Source organism: Neofelis nebulosa, chromosome 2, assembly GCF_028018385.1.
Source record: "Neofelis nebulosa isolate mNeoNeb1 chromosome 2, mNeoNeb1.pri, whole genome shotgun sequence".
In the NCBI taxonomy this organism is placed as follows: Eukaryota; Metazoa; Chordata; class Mammalia; order Carnivora; family Felidae; genus Neofelis; species Neofelis nebulosa.
In genome coordinates, this window is record NC_080783.1 from 155,919,890 (window position 1) to 155,935,811 (window position 15,922).

The window sequence follows — 15,922 nt, forward strand, 5'->3', positions numbered from 1 at the left end:
TAGTCATTAACAAAAACCTCGATATCAGAAGGAACTGCTCTGGGCAGAAAAGAAGATGAATTCCTATTTCTATATTTCCAATTACAGATCTGTAATCTCATGGAGTTGGTTTTGAGAGTTGGAGAAAACTCCAGTTTGGGTTTGGAAATTAGCTTCACAGAGCTGAGATTAGAATGAGTAAGTTTACCACAGAAGGAAAAAATGTGAGAGAGAATAGGGTAGAGGACAGATGCTTGAGGAAAGTCTTCACTTAGAAGAGAAAGAGGGCTCTGAGAAAGAGAGGGCTGTTGTGTCCAGGGAGCTGGTGGTGCCCTCCTGGCCAGGCTCTGCAGAGACCTGTCACTCAGAGTGGACCACATTCCCACCCATCTAATCCACACAGCTAGGCTTTGTGTCTGGCATGCAGGAGACTTTCAAAAATCTTTTCAAATTAAATTGGAAAGAACTAACATATTTTGCATGTGTGCAATATGAGTCACAGGGTTTAATAACTGCACCTCATTGAATACCCATGGTGTCTTTTCTTCCTTCTTAGAAATGAAGAACTTCACACATTCAATAAATGGAGAAACTATGAGCCAACTTCAGATTTGCCTAATTTCAAATTGGTTTCTACTTCTAAACTGTGCATCAGAGATGTCCACCCTTTGTTCATTGAATTGCTTTCAGTGTAGTTTAGTTTTTATTTTTGTGGGGATGATGGTTGGTGTTTAAAGAAATAAGAAGGCTTTCACATGAAATAATGAGCTGTCATTCTTACAGTCATGCTCATACTATCCTGAAACAAAGCGGAGAAAATTCAACATGAGGACTAGAGTTTGTATTTAAGCTAATTATTACTGTGTCTAAACAAAAAGAAACAAGAACTTAGCAATATATGACATTGTTGAGACAGTTTTGTAATACCATGATGGTTGTCCTAGGCAAACATCATCCATCTATCAAGAGATACAAAGAATCAAGACTTTCTCTCTCTTTCTCTCTCTCTCTCTCTCTCTCTCTCTCTCTCTTTCCCTCTCTCTCTCTCTCTCTCTCTCTCACACACACACACACACACACAAACACACACACATTTTTTTTGTCTTGATAATTGGACACAAGTTCATTCTATTTCTAAGATTTTGTTGTGGTGGTAGTGTTTTATTTGTTTGTACATGAGGAATTTCTTCTTGTCATTAGGACTTCCAGATTTATTCTAGACAAAAAACTCCCGATTAGGACCTTGAGGAAATAGATTTACATCTTCCTTGAAGGGTCATCAGTGAACCCAAGAAGCATGTTAATTTAGGTGCATAAAACACCACGACCAAATAGATGAGCTATCTGTTCTGTCCCCCTGTTCTCTCCAGCTCCCGGGAGGAAAGGAGTGGGCCATGCATTTTCAGAGGAAGGGGTGGGGAAGTGGCATTTCCTCTTTTGTTAGATGAAAAAAGAAACCCATCCATTTAGGGTGTTTGAGTTTGATCTTGATCCTTCTGATCTAGAGTCATCATTTGTTTGTTAGGTAGGAAAGAAATTTGTGCACTGACCCAAAGGAAAACATAACATCTGAATTATGACCTCACTCCCCCCACCAGCCGTCACATAAAAGAACCTTCTGAATTACTAACTATTCAAGCTGACAGGGAAAGTTTGAAAGGAAATGTGACATAATGTCATAATGTGAAAGATGGAAGGAAGAGACAAAAAAAAGTCACTTTATTTTCTATTAAGAGTTCTCATTCATAGGAGAAATTGAAGAAAGAATAACAATGCAAAGGGCAATATCAAAAGTATGCTCAATTCTCACTTTTATTCTAGCCATTCACCCTTTTGCTCTGTACCTCATCTCTCAAATTTTTTGTGGATTTCAATAAATTTGATGTGTTTTAGAAAGTCAGTGTAGAAAGGGGAGAGAAACTAGAATGGATGCTTCTTTTTTCAAAGTTATTTGGATGTTAATGCTTCATAATGAAAATAGTTGTATTCCTGGTTCAAATGTGAGATAGCTTTGATATCTCATCCTGATGTCTTCAACATTAGTGAGCCATTATAATTTACAGATAATGTTGACATTGTGTGATTTAACCACACTGAGGACATTATGTTATTTGTTATTTGTTTTTAAATAAGAATGTTATTTTCTACAGTGTGACCCTCTGTCTCTATGAACTAGCCAATCCATTCATGCAACATAATAAACATCAGTAGAATATAAAAGGTATCAGTAATGATACGTAATATGGTTGCAAAAGATGATATTGCATGTGACTGAGTTCGCTGAACTTGCTGCTTCATTCAAGCTTGGCTGACATGGCAGACTAAATGCTACTAAATGCTACAAAAGATCTTTTCTACAAAGCATCCAGCCCTTCAGCCGCATCATTCCAATATTCATGTGTAATTTTACATTTTAATTTTAAGAAACCGATTTGCCTTTATTAGCATTTTAGGTCTGTAAACAAAAATGACACAATTATTGTTGCAAGAACAGAAGGAAAACTAATGTGCGTGTTCCTTTTGCCTGGAGATGTTACTTTTTATGCGATTTAAACAAACGTAAATTTTATCATTTTTTACAAAAGTACACTTTTTTTATGCATCACTATAATTTACATCATATAGAACATGAAAACAGTATTCTATTAGATTATATAAATCAGAGCTGAGCGATTAAGTCTAAAGCCCTAAGTAGGAGTTCAATAAACATCTATTAGATTAGCTAAAATTTCTGAATTCTTATTTCTATTAATTAGCTATTTGAAGTTGGAAAGTTGTAGAAATATAATCAAATAGAGTCAAGCACAAAAAGAGAATAGGAATTATTGACTTCATAAAACTCTGAAGTCCTACAGTTTACCTTCAGGTATGGTTGAATTCAGGGACTCAAAACTCATCAGGACTCTTTTGTTTTTGTTTTTGCCCCACCCTACCTGTCCCCCACCATGGCCATGCTTTCTTTGCTCCATGTTACCTTCATCGTCAGGTAGGTACTTTCTTTCTAGTGGCCCCAGAAGTTCCCAAATTCCATGCTGCTACTTAGTAAGCAAGGCAGTGAAAAATCCCTCTTTTCCAATAATTCTCAAAAAACATTACTGGTGGTACTTCAATGGCCAGGCATGAATCCTGTGGCTTCTCCTAGATTTCAGAAGTGAAGTCATCCTACATAAAGACGTGGACTAAGAGTGAAGGAGTGATGTCCCAAAGTAAAATACAAGCATTATTTACATAACATGTGTCTACTACATAATCTCACCTGAGATAAATCCAACATTTTAGTACATTTCAATAATGGAATTTTACCAGCATTGCAATCCTGCCAGGGGTGTCTCAACTATTTCTAATGGTCATTGGTGGTTTTGATGTCAATATTTTAGGCTTTTAGTAATTAATTGTATCCAATTTAAAGGAGTAGTTTATGTGGAGAAAGCATTAGTTATTATCATAACTTTCCCTGAAATTTAGGGCCACAAGTCACTATTTTGAGAACAAGTTTAACAGCATGATTTTCAGAATATTTATTTTATTGAAATGATAATTCCATTTGAAAAATGACTTTAATTTTCTAAGCAGCCTGATCAGATTGACCTAATAAATGAAATTGGTGCTAACAAAGTGATGACAAATGTGCTTGAGTTGTTTTTCCAGAACTAAGAGGAATTTTTTTATTATTGTGAATATAGTAACTTTTCCAGCCTCTTATGAGTGGTTTATACGTGTAAGACACCTGGCTGGCCATGGTTCAGTATGCAGTCTGTGATCACTGTACAGAAAAAAAAAAAGTTAACTGGCCTATATGGGGCTCAAGCCCCTGACCTCGGCCTCATTATGCATAGAACCGAATCAACTGTGCTTACCAGCCATAGACATGCAAGAGTGTCATTGAATGTCCCAGATTTCCTGACATAGGCTTCTTCCTTACCACAGGACAACACAGTTTGGTGATGACTCATCTAAGAAGCAGCCATGCACATCTCAGCTTCCTGAGGAAGGAACCAGAACAACAGGCCAAACAATCTTTAGAAGCTGATAAGGTTTAAGTCAGCACCTTCTTCATCAACATCTCCCAGACCCCTCCACTGACTCCTTTTCCTTGGCACACTGATGTATAACAGTTACATCATTTCTCAGGAAATGGAACCCATAGCCCAGTGATCTCTGTGGAATTATCATTATTGCTGGCATGTTCGTGATTGGAAGTCTGAGTTGTTTCTTTTAAATTTTTTTTCCGTTGGAGGATGATCAATCCAACTAGATGCATCTCTGGCTTCAAGTATATCAAGCCTTAAATCTCAACTACTAGATTTCAAGTTTACTTAAGGTAATTTGGACATATTCTTAATTTTTCACAGTTTCATACTGTAAAATGAGGTTTCAAACATGTAAGTACTTCATCATCACAGCTTTTGGTCTCTCCTTATATGAGAGATTGTTTCTAGCCCTTGACCTGTATGATTAAAAAGACATAGTTTGTATTTCATACATATGTTAAAATGCATTTTGTACAGTTTCAAAATACAGCAACTGACCACATGCACTTACAGTACTTGTTTTTATGTAGTTAGAATACTTGAAAAGGCTTTTTACCACAGCTTTTCCGATGCATGATGCCTATAATTATATTGACACCAGATCATGGCTTATTAAATGTCTTTCATAATAAGCATCATAATCAGAATTCATAGACTGAGCCTATCTTTTCAAAAGGAATATTTATTTTACAGTTTTTGATGCTAAAATTCCCTTTTTTATCTATTATTCTGTGGCAGTTATACGGTTCAGGTTTTCCGGAGATTGGCCGGAGATGGTGCCATTAAGTGCCTGATTCAAACTGCAGATATTTGGATAAATAAAACTTCAGCTAATAGGGTTGATGTTATTAACTGTCATTTTAAGCTAAGCAGAAAGGAAGAAAGGAGTAGAGGAAGGAAAGAAGGGAGAAAGGAAGGAAGGAAGGGAGAGAGAGGGAAAAATAAAAAAAAATTACTTGTAGATTTTTCATATACCTCTAATAGTATGATTATGTATGCTATTTAAATCTAACCCTAAAAAAACAAAATTAGAAAATGAAAAGTTCAGAAACTGTAACTAATCTAAAACAACTTTGTTAAAGTCAATAGGATATGAAAACATAGCTTTATGCTCAGTAGATATCACATGAATATTTGCTCAGAAACTCAGATAAAGTGGCTGAGGCATTTCTAAAAGAGATTTCTTTCTTTTCTCTTTCGAGCCAAAATACACTAAAAGGAAAGCATGAGTCCATAAAAGAAAGAGAAGTAACCTTTTTAATTTAAAACGATTTGTTGGCAAGTCACTTTCCTCATAGTGTTCGGAAGGACTCTTTATGTGAGTTCAGAAAGCTGTGAAAATATTGTATATTGTACAACTGGAAAGATTACAGACATCCTGAAAAATAACAAAGGTGAAATATAATGCTATTTCAATCACAAAAAGTTAAACATAAGGATTTACAATAATGTAACTTATATGATCAGTTATAAACATATAATTCTAGACACATATAAGAACAAGTATAAAATTCTGTAATTAAAACATCCATTAAAACACATATGGACTTAAGAGTCTCACTGAAATTCCACTATTAACTTTTAAAGGGTCTTAAAGCTGCCAGTTCAGCTGTTTAAATAATAGGAAGACTTGTAATAGGAACATATTAGGTCATTGTATTAGAAAAGCCTACATTTTATACCTCTTTAATGTTAGTCTTTCTGGGATATTCCCTACATATTTTATTAGCAGCAAAACCCTGCCTGGGTATTCTTTCAGCTACAGAGAGTCTTTCTAGAACCCATGCGAATGTATTTGGTTGGGTGAGCAACATAAATGAAAACATTTTAAATACCCTTAAGTCTGGTAACCAAGTAGTATGCTTCTGATGGCAATTTTATCTCTCAATCAGAATTTCACAAGTAGTCATTACTGTACAGTGTCAGTGTTTAGGAACTCTCTTGGAAGGGAAAGGTTGGGTTGCAATGAATTTATAGAATAACAGATGAAACCTCTAAGTATTTGTGACTGTTGAAAAGTGGAATCCTAGGAGACTTATTTAAATTGTTTTAAAATCAGTTCCACTTGGAAAGTCACTTCTCAAAACTATCTCAGAAGTTACTGAAGTATAGATAATGAATTACCCACGGGAATCATGCCACATTATCTGTGGAGCCATAGGGGGAAAACAGATACTGGATACAACAGAGAGCACAAGGTAAATATGGATCAAGAGCCTCGCAACTGTCTACGCTTCATTTTGTTTACATTTACCTAACAAGTGTTCCACGTGGCTTCCATTTGCCTGCTGCATATCCCTGTTAACTTCAGCATTCATACCTTCAGTCTTATTCCTCTTGCTCCCATATCCTGTCCAAAAGATTCCCTGGCCCTTCCTTCGTCTCCCTGACTGTCTGCCTCCTTTCCCTTTTGCTTTTCTCCCTTTTTCCTTCTGGCTTTGTGCTGAAAGTGCTGTTAAACATCTGTTTTGTTTCTAAGGGTGACACTCTTTCTTTACGAACTTTCCTCATGGTAATCCCTTGAAAAGTTGAAACGTTGAGTCCAGCTTTTGATCAATCAGTTAGCAGCAGTTTTCTCAAACACCCATGTATGTAGTCAACACAACATCAATCTTACCCTTTAAATACAGGGCCTCAAAGAAATGGAGTAAAAATCTCATATATTAAATTCTTCTTGGATTAAAGACTATGCTATACACTTCTACAAATTATTTTATTGAAAATTTGCAACAATCTACTTCATCCAACATCGACTGGGTCCACATTATGGGGAAGAAAGAATACCTAACCCAGAGGCAGAGGCATGGGTCCTGACCCTTCTCCATTGCTTACCAGCTGTTCAATCATGAGCACCTCATTCTACCTTGGTATTAAAATCAACTGGAGATAATAATGGCTAAAGTTCACAGATGGCAATAGATGTGAAAATTGTCTTTACATTTCAAAGTACTTATTCAAGTATCAGATATTATAATCTCTCGAGAAAGTGCCCAAAAGACTACCTTCAATTTTTCACATAATTAACTTTTTAAAGAGTAAATTAGAGCCCCTTAAAACTTTTCCCTATAACAAGGTCACTGTCACTTTTTCATGTATTCTTATGTAGGAGAAAAAGTGGTTGAGTTAGGGGTAGAAGGATTAGAATTACACATTATTAGGGTAGTCAATATTCTTAAGCTCCTTCCCTGCAATTTTTAAAGCTACAGAGAATCAAGCTCTTATTCTGTGCTCAGTTAAATGCTTTATATATGTCTGAAAGAGAAAAAGACAAATCCCTCTTGAGAATATAACTTTTCTAAAAAACCATGATGGACATGGCTTCAATATTCTGGGGGTGGGGAGAGAGAAGAAAAAGAAAAATCAAAGCTGAATTGCCCTGTTGGTAAAAACTTTGGAAAACCAGGACCAGGGAAGGTGCTGAAAAGTGAGACTGAAAAAGAAGAGCCAGGAACCAAGTCAAGGCACATTCGTGACAAGTTGCTGGTTGGGGAAATGGCTGAGGAACATTTGAAAATGGTATCATTTTAGCATACTTTATTGAAACACCTGAAAACCTTTGAACCTTGGTAAAGCCTGCCCCTTACCACCCCCCTCCCCGCCCCACACATGCACATAAACACACTCTAATGGTGGTAGTACTCCTGGGAGGGATTAAGAATCAAGACAGCATCAGGTATATGTTAATGTGGCATGGAAAAGGAGACTAGACAGCATGGGAACCAGAAGAAAGCAGACATGAAAAGCAGACATGTGCACTTTACTAGGAGGCCTTAGAAACTGGATTTAAATCCAGTATCTTGGAATAATTAAGTGGTGTGATACTGGGAAACTACTTTTTCCTTTCTGAGACACTGATTCATTGGGAATAATTGAGGATGATAATATCCACCTTTAGGGATTGTTGTCTAGATTAAATATGAAAAAATATCTATGTGACCAATAATAGGCTCTATGGATATACTCCATGGACTCTAGTCTCCTTAAATCTTTCTGAACTCTGAGTTAGATAAATATTAAACTCCACCCCTCCCTCTTTGATTTTCTCAGGTATCAATGAGGATATTTCCAGAAAAAAAAGTTAAGTACACTGCTGCAGAGAAGCAGGTGGTAACTTTGATTCCATGGTATACAGACTCCTTCCGTGTGTAAGCTCTTCATGCCTATGTATGGTGTGGATTTCACTGTAACACTGAACTGGGTGGGACTAATGTGCTGAGTCTGGTGACAACACAGGAAGCAAATGCTAAACAACTCCATCTTCTTAGCAATACTTAAGATTCTGCTTCTCATCTTATTTCAGGGTGGGAAGTCATCTGATACACTGGTTTACATTAAGGTGATATTGAATGATAGTTTAATGTGTAAACTTCTCTGAGGGATATGTGCACATTAACAATAAGAGTAGAGAACATATACTGAGCACTGCCTGTGTTAACAGGCACTTTCTAAGAACTTTTTAAGTATTATATACAGAGTTTAACTTCACACCACCACATGGCAAAGCTACTTTTAATATCCCCATTTTGAAATAAAAATAACTAAACTTAAAAAATTTTTTTTAATGTTTTTATTTATTTTTGAGACAGAGAGAGACAGAGCATGAGCAGGGGAGGGGCAGACACAGAATCTGAAGCAGGCTCCAGGCTCTGAGCTGTCACCACAGAGCCCGATGTGGGACTCGAATTCACAGACTATGGGATCATGACCTGAGCTGAGGTCGGACGCCCAACCGACTGAGCCACCCAGGCGCCCCAAAATAACTAAACTTTAGCAGCTTAAAGAATTTACCTAAGTTATCATCATTAAATAATGGGACCAAGATCTAAACATAATTTTCTATATTCAATAAATATTAATTATCACTATTAACACATGTAGTTATTAATATTGATATTTTATATATTAATATTTAATATGTTTATTATTGATATTCCTCTTGGATTTTATCATCTCATAGCATTACATCTCAAAGCAAATTAGATAACCCTCTCCTTTTCACATAAAAAAAAGGGATTCTTACCCTACTGTTCTGGAAATATTTTCTAGCAATCTAATCCCACCCATCTACACATGACTTTGGACTGTTAATTAATATTTTTGAGCTCTAAACCTCTATATTATGTCACTTTCTTCTTGAATTCCCTCAAAGTTCTCTACTAGTTCATAGAACTTAGTCCATGTTTCTATGAGACCAGAGTGATTAGTCAGTCCATCCATCTTTATTTTGTACACAACATGTCAAAGTTTCTTCTACCTGTGCAACGCTATCCTCATATCCTTCATCACCTTGTCAACCTCCATTCACTTCCAGGGCCAAATTCAGTATAACTTTTACAGTGAAGAGTCCTGAGACCCGTGCCTCAGGCTAAGTTAACTCTACCCAATAGAACCTCTATTACATAGCCCACTTCCTTCTGTAACAATAGCATGGCACTTGTACTAATTTTCATAATTGTTTGCCCTATATTTTCCCATAGATTGGGAATTGCATGAAAGTAAGAATCTGTCTGCTTCATTTTGTTTTCTTGTTTCACCCCTTTTATCCTATTTCCTATCATACCATAAACTGTATTCAGGGCCGTCCAGACACTTGCTTGTATTCATATAGGCGCATCAAACTTAAATGTCCAAGACTCAGCTTTTTCATCTCTCCCCAAAACCTTCTTGAGAAGCTGGGCAATGACTGTCTATCTACTTATACTCAGTCATTCAGGGAATTATTCTACACTGCCCCCTTCTCTCCCTCTGCTTATCCACAGTCATCAGGTTATGCAGATTCTGCTTCTTAAACACTTTTCCTCCTCTCTATTTGCAAAACCCAACGCACTCAATCTGTCTTGAAGTATTTTCAGAACTTGTCTGGTCTTTTTGTCTCAAATCTGCCCCTCAAATAGATATTTTCCCCCCAAACACACAGCTGGTCAAATTAAGGTTCTGCCAAAAGCTTTTCAACGAACGATTTAACTGTCTTCAAAATATTGTCCTATATTTTTGTTGTCCTCCCCTATTCTCCACTTTCGTCCTCCCCTTCAACCATGCTACACAAATATTCGTACAAATACCTTCCATTTCATGTGCCTTCTCCCCACCGGCCGCCCCGCACTTGGATTCCTTTCCTCCTTGGGGAACATAGCTAACTCTTATTTAAGAATCACCTGATAATTCCTCTAGGAATCTTTTCTTCCTCATTCTTACCCTCTCACTCTGTTCTCTAGGGTTTGATATTTCCACAGTGTCCTATAATCAAACATAAAAGTTTCACATTGTATACTCATTGCTTATTAAACCTGAAATAAGGAATACCAAATTTGGTTAAAACAATTCCAAAATTCAAATTGGTTAAAAAGAATATATTTTTTATTGTTTCTGTTTTGTTTCACAGTAAATATTTCATTCCTATCCCAATTTCGACTTAAGAGAAAATCCAGACACCACAAGAACCCATAAGGTTTTTAGTTTTGTTTTAGTTTCATAATCCAACATTCATAATGAAACCTTTCTAATGCTATCATGAAGCCTATAGGAACTGTAAAAACTCTCATCTCCCTGGGGCTAGTATTCATTTGTTTGTTTTGGTTTTTGTTTTCTTTTTTTTTTTTTTATAGCTTTAAATAGTTGATTTTTGAGATAAAAACTTTAAAAGCTTCAAAAATGATTTGGGGTACTTCCTGTGTTTTAGCACTACAAAGACAATATTCCAACCAAAGTGTGTTTTTCTACATTAAGAGAATCTCAAAGGAATCTCCATAAATGTGAGCTGTGGTTTATGAGACACTAATCTTGATCCTTCAGACTTTCTCATAAATTGTGGTGATTTTGAGGAATTGGTTTCCTTTTCTCTCCTGTCCATTTGCTTCTGTTTTATTTTTTTTTTAATATTTATTTTTGAGAGAGCTCAATTGGAGGAGGAGAAGAGAGAGAAAGAGGATCCCGAGCAGGCTTCGCTCTGATAGAGAGCCCGACGGAGGCATCCATGTCTCAAACTCACAAACTCAGAAACCATGAGATCACCACTTAGGCTGAAGATGTCATGCTCAACAGACTGAGCCACACAGGCACCCCACTTGCTTGTGTTTTAAAGAGAGGGAAAGAAAGGAAAGGAGGAAGAGAGGGAGTTAGATGCTTCCTTCCATCTGCATGATTTCCTATTTATCCTCTGCATTTTTGTTATTTATAAGATTAAATGTTTGGAATATGAAAGGAAGATACGCAGGGTTTTGCTTTTTGTTTTGTTTTCAGCTCAACCTCTGAGTCATTTAAATGTTTTCGACAGGATTATAGGTAAAATTTCTATTAAACCTATCAGTTTACTTTTTATATATGAGGTGATTAGATAAGCTTGATTGTATATTAAATGTGGTTAAATAAAGAAAATTCACAGATATTATTATAAAATAAATATTTAAATTGACTATGGAATATATATATATATTGAAATACATATATATTCTGTGAAATATTTCTTTATATGCACCATTCACAGAAACTATTGACAAAATGGAAATCTATGAGGAGGATAAATTCTGAAAAAAAAAAAAGGCCTTGAAAAAAAATTTTTTTAATCTATCGCTATTAATTTGACTGAAGTATTCATCTGTCTTGTTCTCAGCTTTTTGCAGTAAGCAATAATATTATCTACTTTATATTTCTGTGTGAGACAAATAAAATGATATATATGACGTTCCTAGCACAAACTCAGCACAAAGAAAACCCTCAATAAATGCTAAGTATTCTCCCTTCGACATTTTAAATCCCAAATGTTCTACATGTTTAATAGTTGTTTTATGTTTTTTGTCATGTAATATTTTAAATTATCAAAAAGGAAAATTTAACTCTTCATCTGAAGTCATGTGCTTATTTGGATACAATGTTTCAGATGCCCAGAACACATCTTTTAATGCAGTCCACCCACTATTTAACATGGCAGATGGTAACAGAGTATAAAATTACTGTCTTGTTTGTTAATATTATAGATATGTTATCTGGGGCACAGTGTGACACATGTGACCCACAGGAAGAGAAGGAGGTGCTCTGGTTCCCTAACAGATGCTATTTCTTGTGACCTTTGCAATGTTGATATGCAGTTTTTCCTTGCAGGATTCAGTGATCCTACTGATTCTAACCTGTACAGGGAGATAATAACATACAATCTGGTCAACTTCCTTTCTTTCTTTTTTTCTCTTTTTACTTTTTACTTATAAGTAACCCAAAGCAAGAAGTTTGCAGAGTTGTTTCCATAATAAAAAGTTTTATTGAGGTAAATTTGAAATAAGCAGTGAGCATACTTAAAGTTACAATTTAATCTCTCTCTCTCTCTCTCTCTCTCTCCATATATATATATATATATATATATATATATATATATATGGAGAATATATATAAGAATATATATATATATATATATATATATATATATATATATATATTCCTGAGAAACCACCAAGATACTGAATGTTCAGCATATCAGCACCCAGGTTTCTTCCTGCTCTTTTGTCACCACTCCCTCCTATCTCCTGCCCCTTCCAGTCCTCACGCAATCACTAACCTGCTTTTTGACACCACACGTTACTTCACATCTCCTCAAGTCTTATATAAAAGTAATAATACAGTGGTGCCTGGTTGGCCCAATCGGTTCAGCATCTGACTCTTGATCTTGATTCAGCTCATGATCCCAGGGTTGTGGGATCGAGCCCTGTGTCAGGCTCCATGCGGAGCATGGAGTCTGCAAGAAATTCTCTGTCTCTCTTTCTCTCTCTCTCAAAAGAAAGTAGTCATACAATATGTATTCTTTTTTCACTCACTTGGTTGCATCAATTTGATTCACCTGTGTTACTGCACACGTCGATAGCTCGTTCTCTTTTATTGTTAAGCAGTATTCCTTTGTATGAATATTCCAAAATCTGTTATCTTTTCACTTGTTGTAGGACATCTGAACCTACAAACATAAAATAAAAATTAAAAAGCTGCTATTAACATTCTTGAACAAACCTTCCTATGGATATATGCTTGAATAAATACCTAGAGATGATGCCTTGGCTGATATTTTTCACATTTTTTCATTTGCTCATAAGGATTTGTAATTGCTTGCTGAAGCAACTTTCAATGGCTGCTTTAAAAATCCTGTCAGATAATATCAACATCTGATTTATCTCTGTGTTGGCATCTGTTGATTATGCTTTCTCATGGGGAGATTTTCCTCATTCTGACTATGAAGAAGAGTTATAATTTTACTATTGTCTAGATACATTCAATATTACACTATGAGACTATGAATCTTATTTAACTTTCTTTAGTAGGCAGTCCCCAGGTGAGGTGTCACACTAGGCCAATTGGGTGTGTATGACCATCTTCTCACATGCCTGGTTGGCATTCCTCCCGTGCCAGCTGGGCGCTGACTCCCACTGCTCATTGCAGACAGCTAGGGTGTAAGGTTAGCCTCCCCTTGACCCTGCCCTACGTTCTCATTAAATATAGAACATCCGTTCACACCACCTCATTACCTCTGAGCAGAGGGGTAGATCAGCTTTCCCCTGATCTCAGCTGTCACCAAGGAAGTGGGAAGTGAAGGACTCAAGCCCAAAACCTTCTTTCTTGGTACGATTTGGAGAACCTCAACTCTTTACTGGCCCTCCCCACCATCACCCCCACCACCAGAAACCAGGAGAGGGGAAGCGGGGCAAGTGGAATGTCAACCAGTCTTGCCCCCACTACCTCCTGGCACCTCCTGAGGCGGGTGCTCAGCAACCATGCTGGAGATGGGGGAGCTGTGTGTCAAATCAGGAGTGTGGCCCGCCCTGCTTCAAACCACTTTCTCATGGTATCCCACCATTGCCTGCTGGACATGGAAGTTCAGCTCTCCCGTGGGCCTTAATGACACCAGGGGCGGGGAAAACGTGAGCCACTTCTTAGCACCTACTTCCACCACTTTGTTTCATTTTATTGATGCCATGTAGGGTGGAGGTTCTTCTTCCCATTACTATGGAGGAGAAGGATGTAAATTCTAATGGTGACCAGTTATACAAACACCACCTCCTTCAGGCTCTTTGCTTCTGGGTGTGCCATGGAGGCTCAGCTGACCTCTAGACCCCCTAACACTATCCTTGTAGGGAAACTACAAGGAACACCACTGCATTCGCCAGGCAGATGATGAAAGCTGAGCTCCCTGCTTGGCTGGCCCATACTGCAATCAGTTCTATGGCAAGATCAACACGTCTTCTCCTGAAACACAGTGTCTTGAAAAGCAACGTTTCATATATTTTATCCCATTTTCGGTTATTTCAGGCAAAAGGGTAAACCTGGCCACTGTTACTGAATCTCGGCTGGAAGCAGAAGTCTGAAATAATTCTTCTAAACGAATTGTCAAACTTTTTGAAAAGATGGACTTGAGCAGAGCTGTACTGGTCACAGTATCCAACATTGCAATCAAATGTAATAAGCTGAATACATCAGATCACAGGACCAGAAAATGAGTCACCATGGTATTCTCTCCATAATGACTTCAGATTTTAAAAATGGAGTGTTCCTCGGTAAGATCCAATCAATAGCAAACTGATGTCTTATGTCTACAGTCTGCTAAGCATTCGTTCGTGTTTTATTTTAATGCAAACAAAAATAATAAAATGGGGATAAATACTTATTCAAATAATTAACTGTGATTATCACTTATGTACATTTGTGAATGGTATTTATAGTTTCCTTAGTAGTATTGCAACAATAAAAATTTCTTAATTTTGATAATGCACTATGTGAGATGTTAATTAGAGGAAGCAAAGTGAAGGGAATACAGAAACTCGGCACTATTTTGCAATTCCTCCGTAAGTCTAATTCATTCCAAAGCAAACAGTTAAGCTAAAAAAGTTCCCTATGTTTCTATAACCATAGTCAATGTTGAAATATCAGAGTCTTTTTCATCCTTAATTCCACTCCACTCCTCCAATGTGGGCACTATCTTTTGTCTTCTGCAACACACTCACTGCTCAAGGTCTCGTTACTTCTAGCTTGGATCATTGCAATGGCCCTGACATTCATCATTCTATTTCTATGCCTGAGAAGAAACAAGGAATGTAAGTAGGTCCCTTAACTCTTCTGAACCACAAACGCCCTCAACTGTAAAATGGGAATAACTACAAAATGACAGTGAGAGACAAATTACATCTGTATCTATATCTATATGTATATCTAATCTATATACCTACATCTATATCATCGGTATTTATATCTATGTCTCCCCTGAAATGGGCAAAGCACTTGCACTTTAAAATGCTAATGCATAATTAATTGCTAGATGCAGCCAATCATCAACAATTCCTTCCAGGAAAATCATTTTACTCACATGTTTTAGGTTCACAGGTTTTCTGTGATCTGCTTGCATAAAAGTAGCCGCCAGCAGTGACACTAAAACCCAAAGCACATTGACATGCCTCAAGCCAAGTCCATCTTGGGGATTGCAATAACCTCTTATTTCCACTTTGTTCCATCTCAGCTATGTAACATAGCCATACAGGGCTAAAGCTGTTAATTTTCATTTTGTCACCTTCAGTAACTCCTTAAAGCCATATAGCTCCAGAGCTGCCTACAAATTAACCCCAAGTAAAATAAGTCACCCTCAAATGATTGAATCGCCTTCCTGGATACATGTAATAACATCCATTGATTAACGCACCTGTAAGTACATGGGTAAAACTAAAGTAATAAATGCTTCAACAAGAAATAAATTTTTGCAAGTTCACTTGCAGGAAACAATAGGATATGCTCTTAAAATTATTCATGGCATTTAAAAGCCATCATCACCTTTATAGTTTGTCACATTTGAATATTCTTCATGAGAATGAACACAAACATTAGTCTTTCAAAATTAATGATATTTTGTAGAAGCATTTTGCTTTACAAGTCACTGACTCAACCCAACCTTT

The 15,922-nt window shown here is 36.7% G+C and overlaps 1 long non-coding RNA gene across 2 annotated transcripts in view; it reads right to left on the reverse strand.

The window, feature by feature from the left end:
• LOC131504504 (uncharacterized) overlaps positions 1-15,922 on the reverse strand; it is a 51,557-nt gene that overhangs the window by 4,102 nt on the left and 31,533 nt on the right. Inside the window, exons 3-4 of one of the 2 annotated variants that reach the window (XR_009258032.1) lie at positions 12,835-12,945; positions 3,837-3,962 (exon numbers count right to left, since the gene is read on the reverse strand). This is a non-coding gene — a long non-coding RNA (uncharacterized LOC131504504). Of the gene's footprint in view, positions 1-3,836; positions 3,963-12,811; positions 12,946-15,922 lie in introns of both variants that reach the window. The other variant, XR_009258031.1, reaches the window with a different exon arrangement.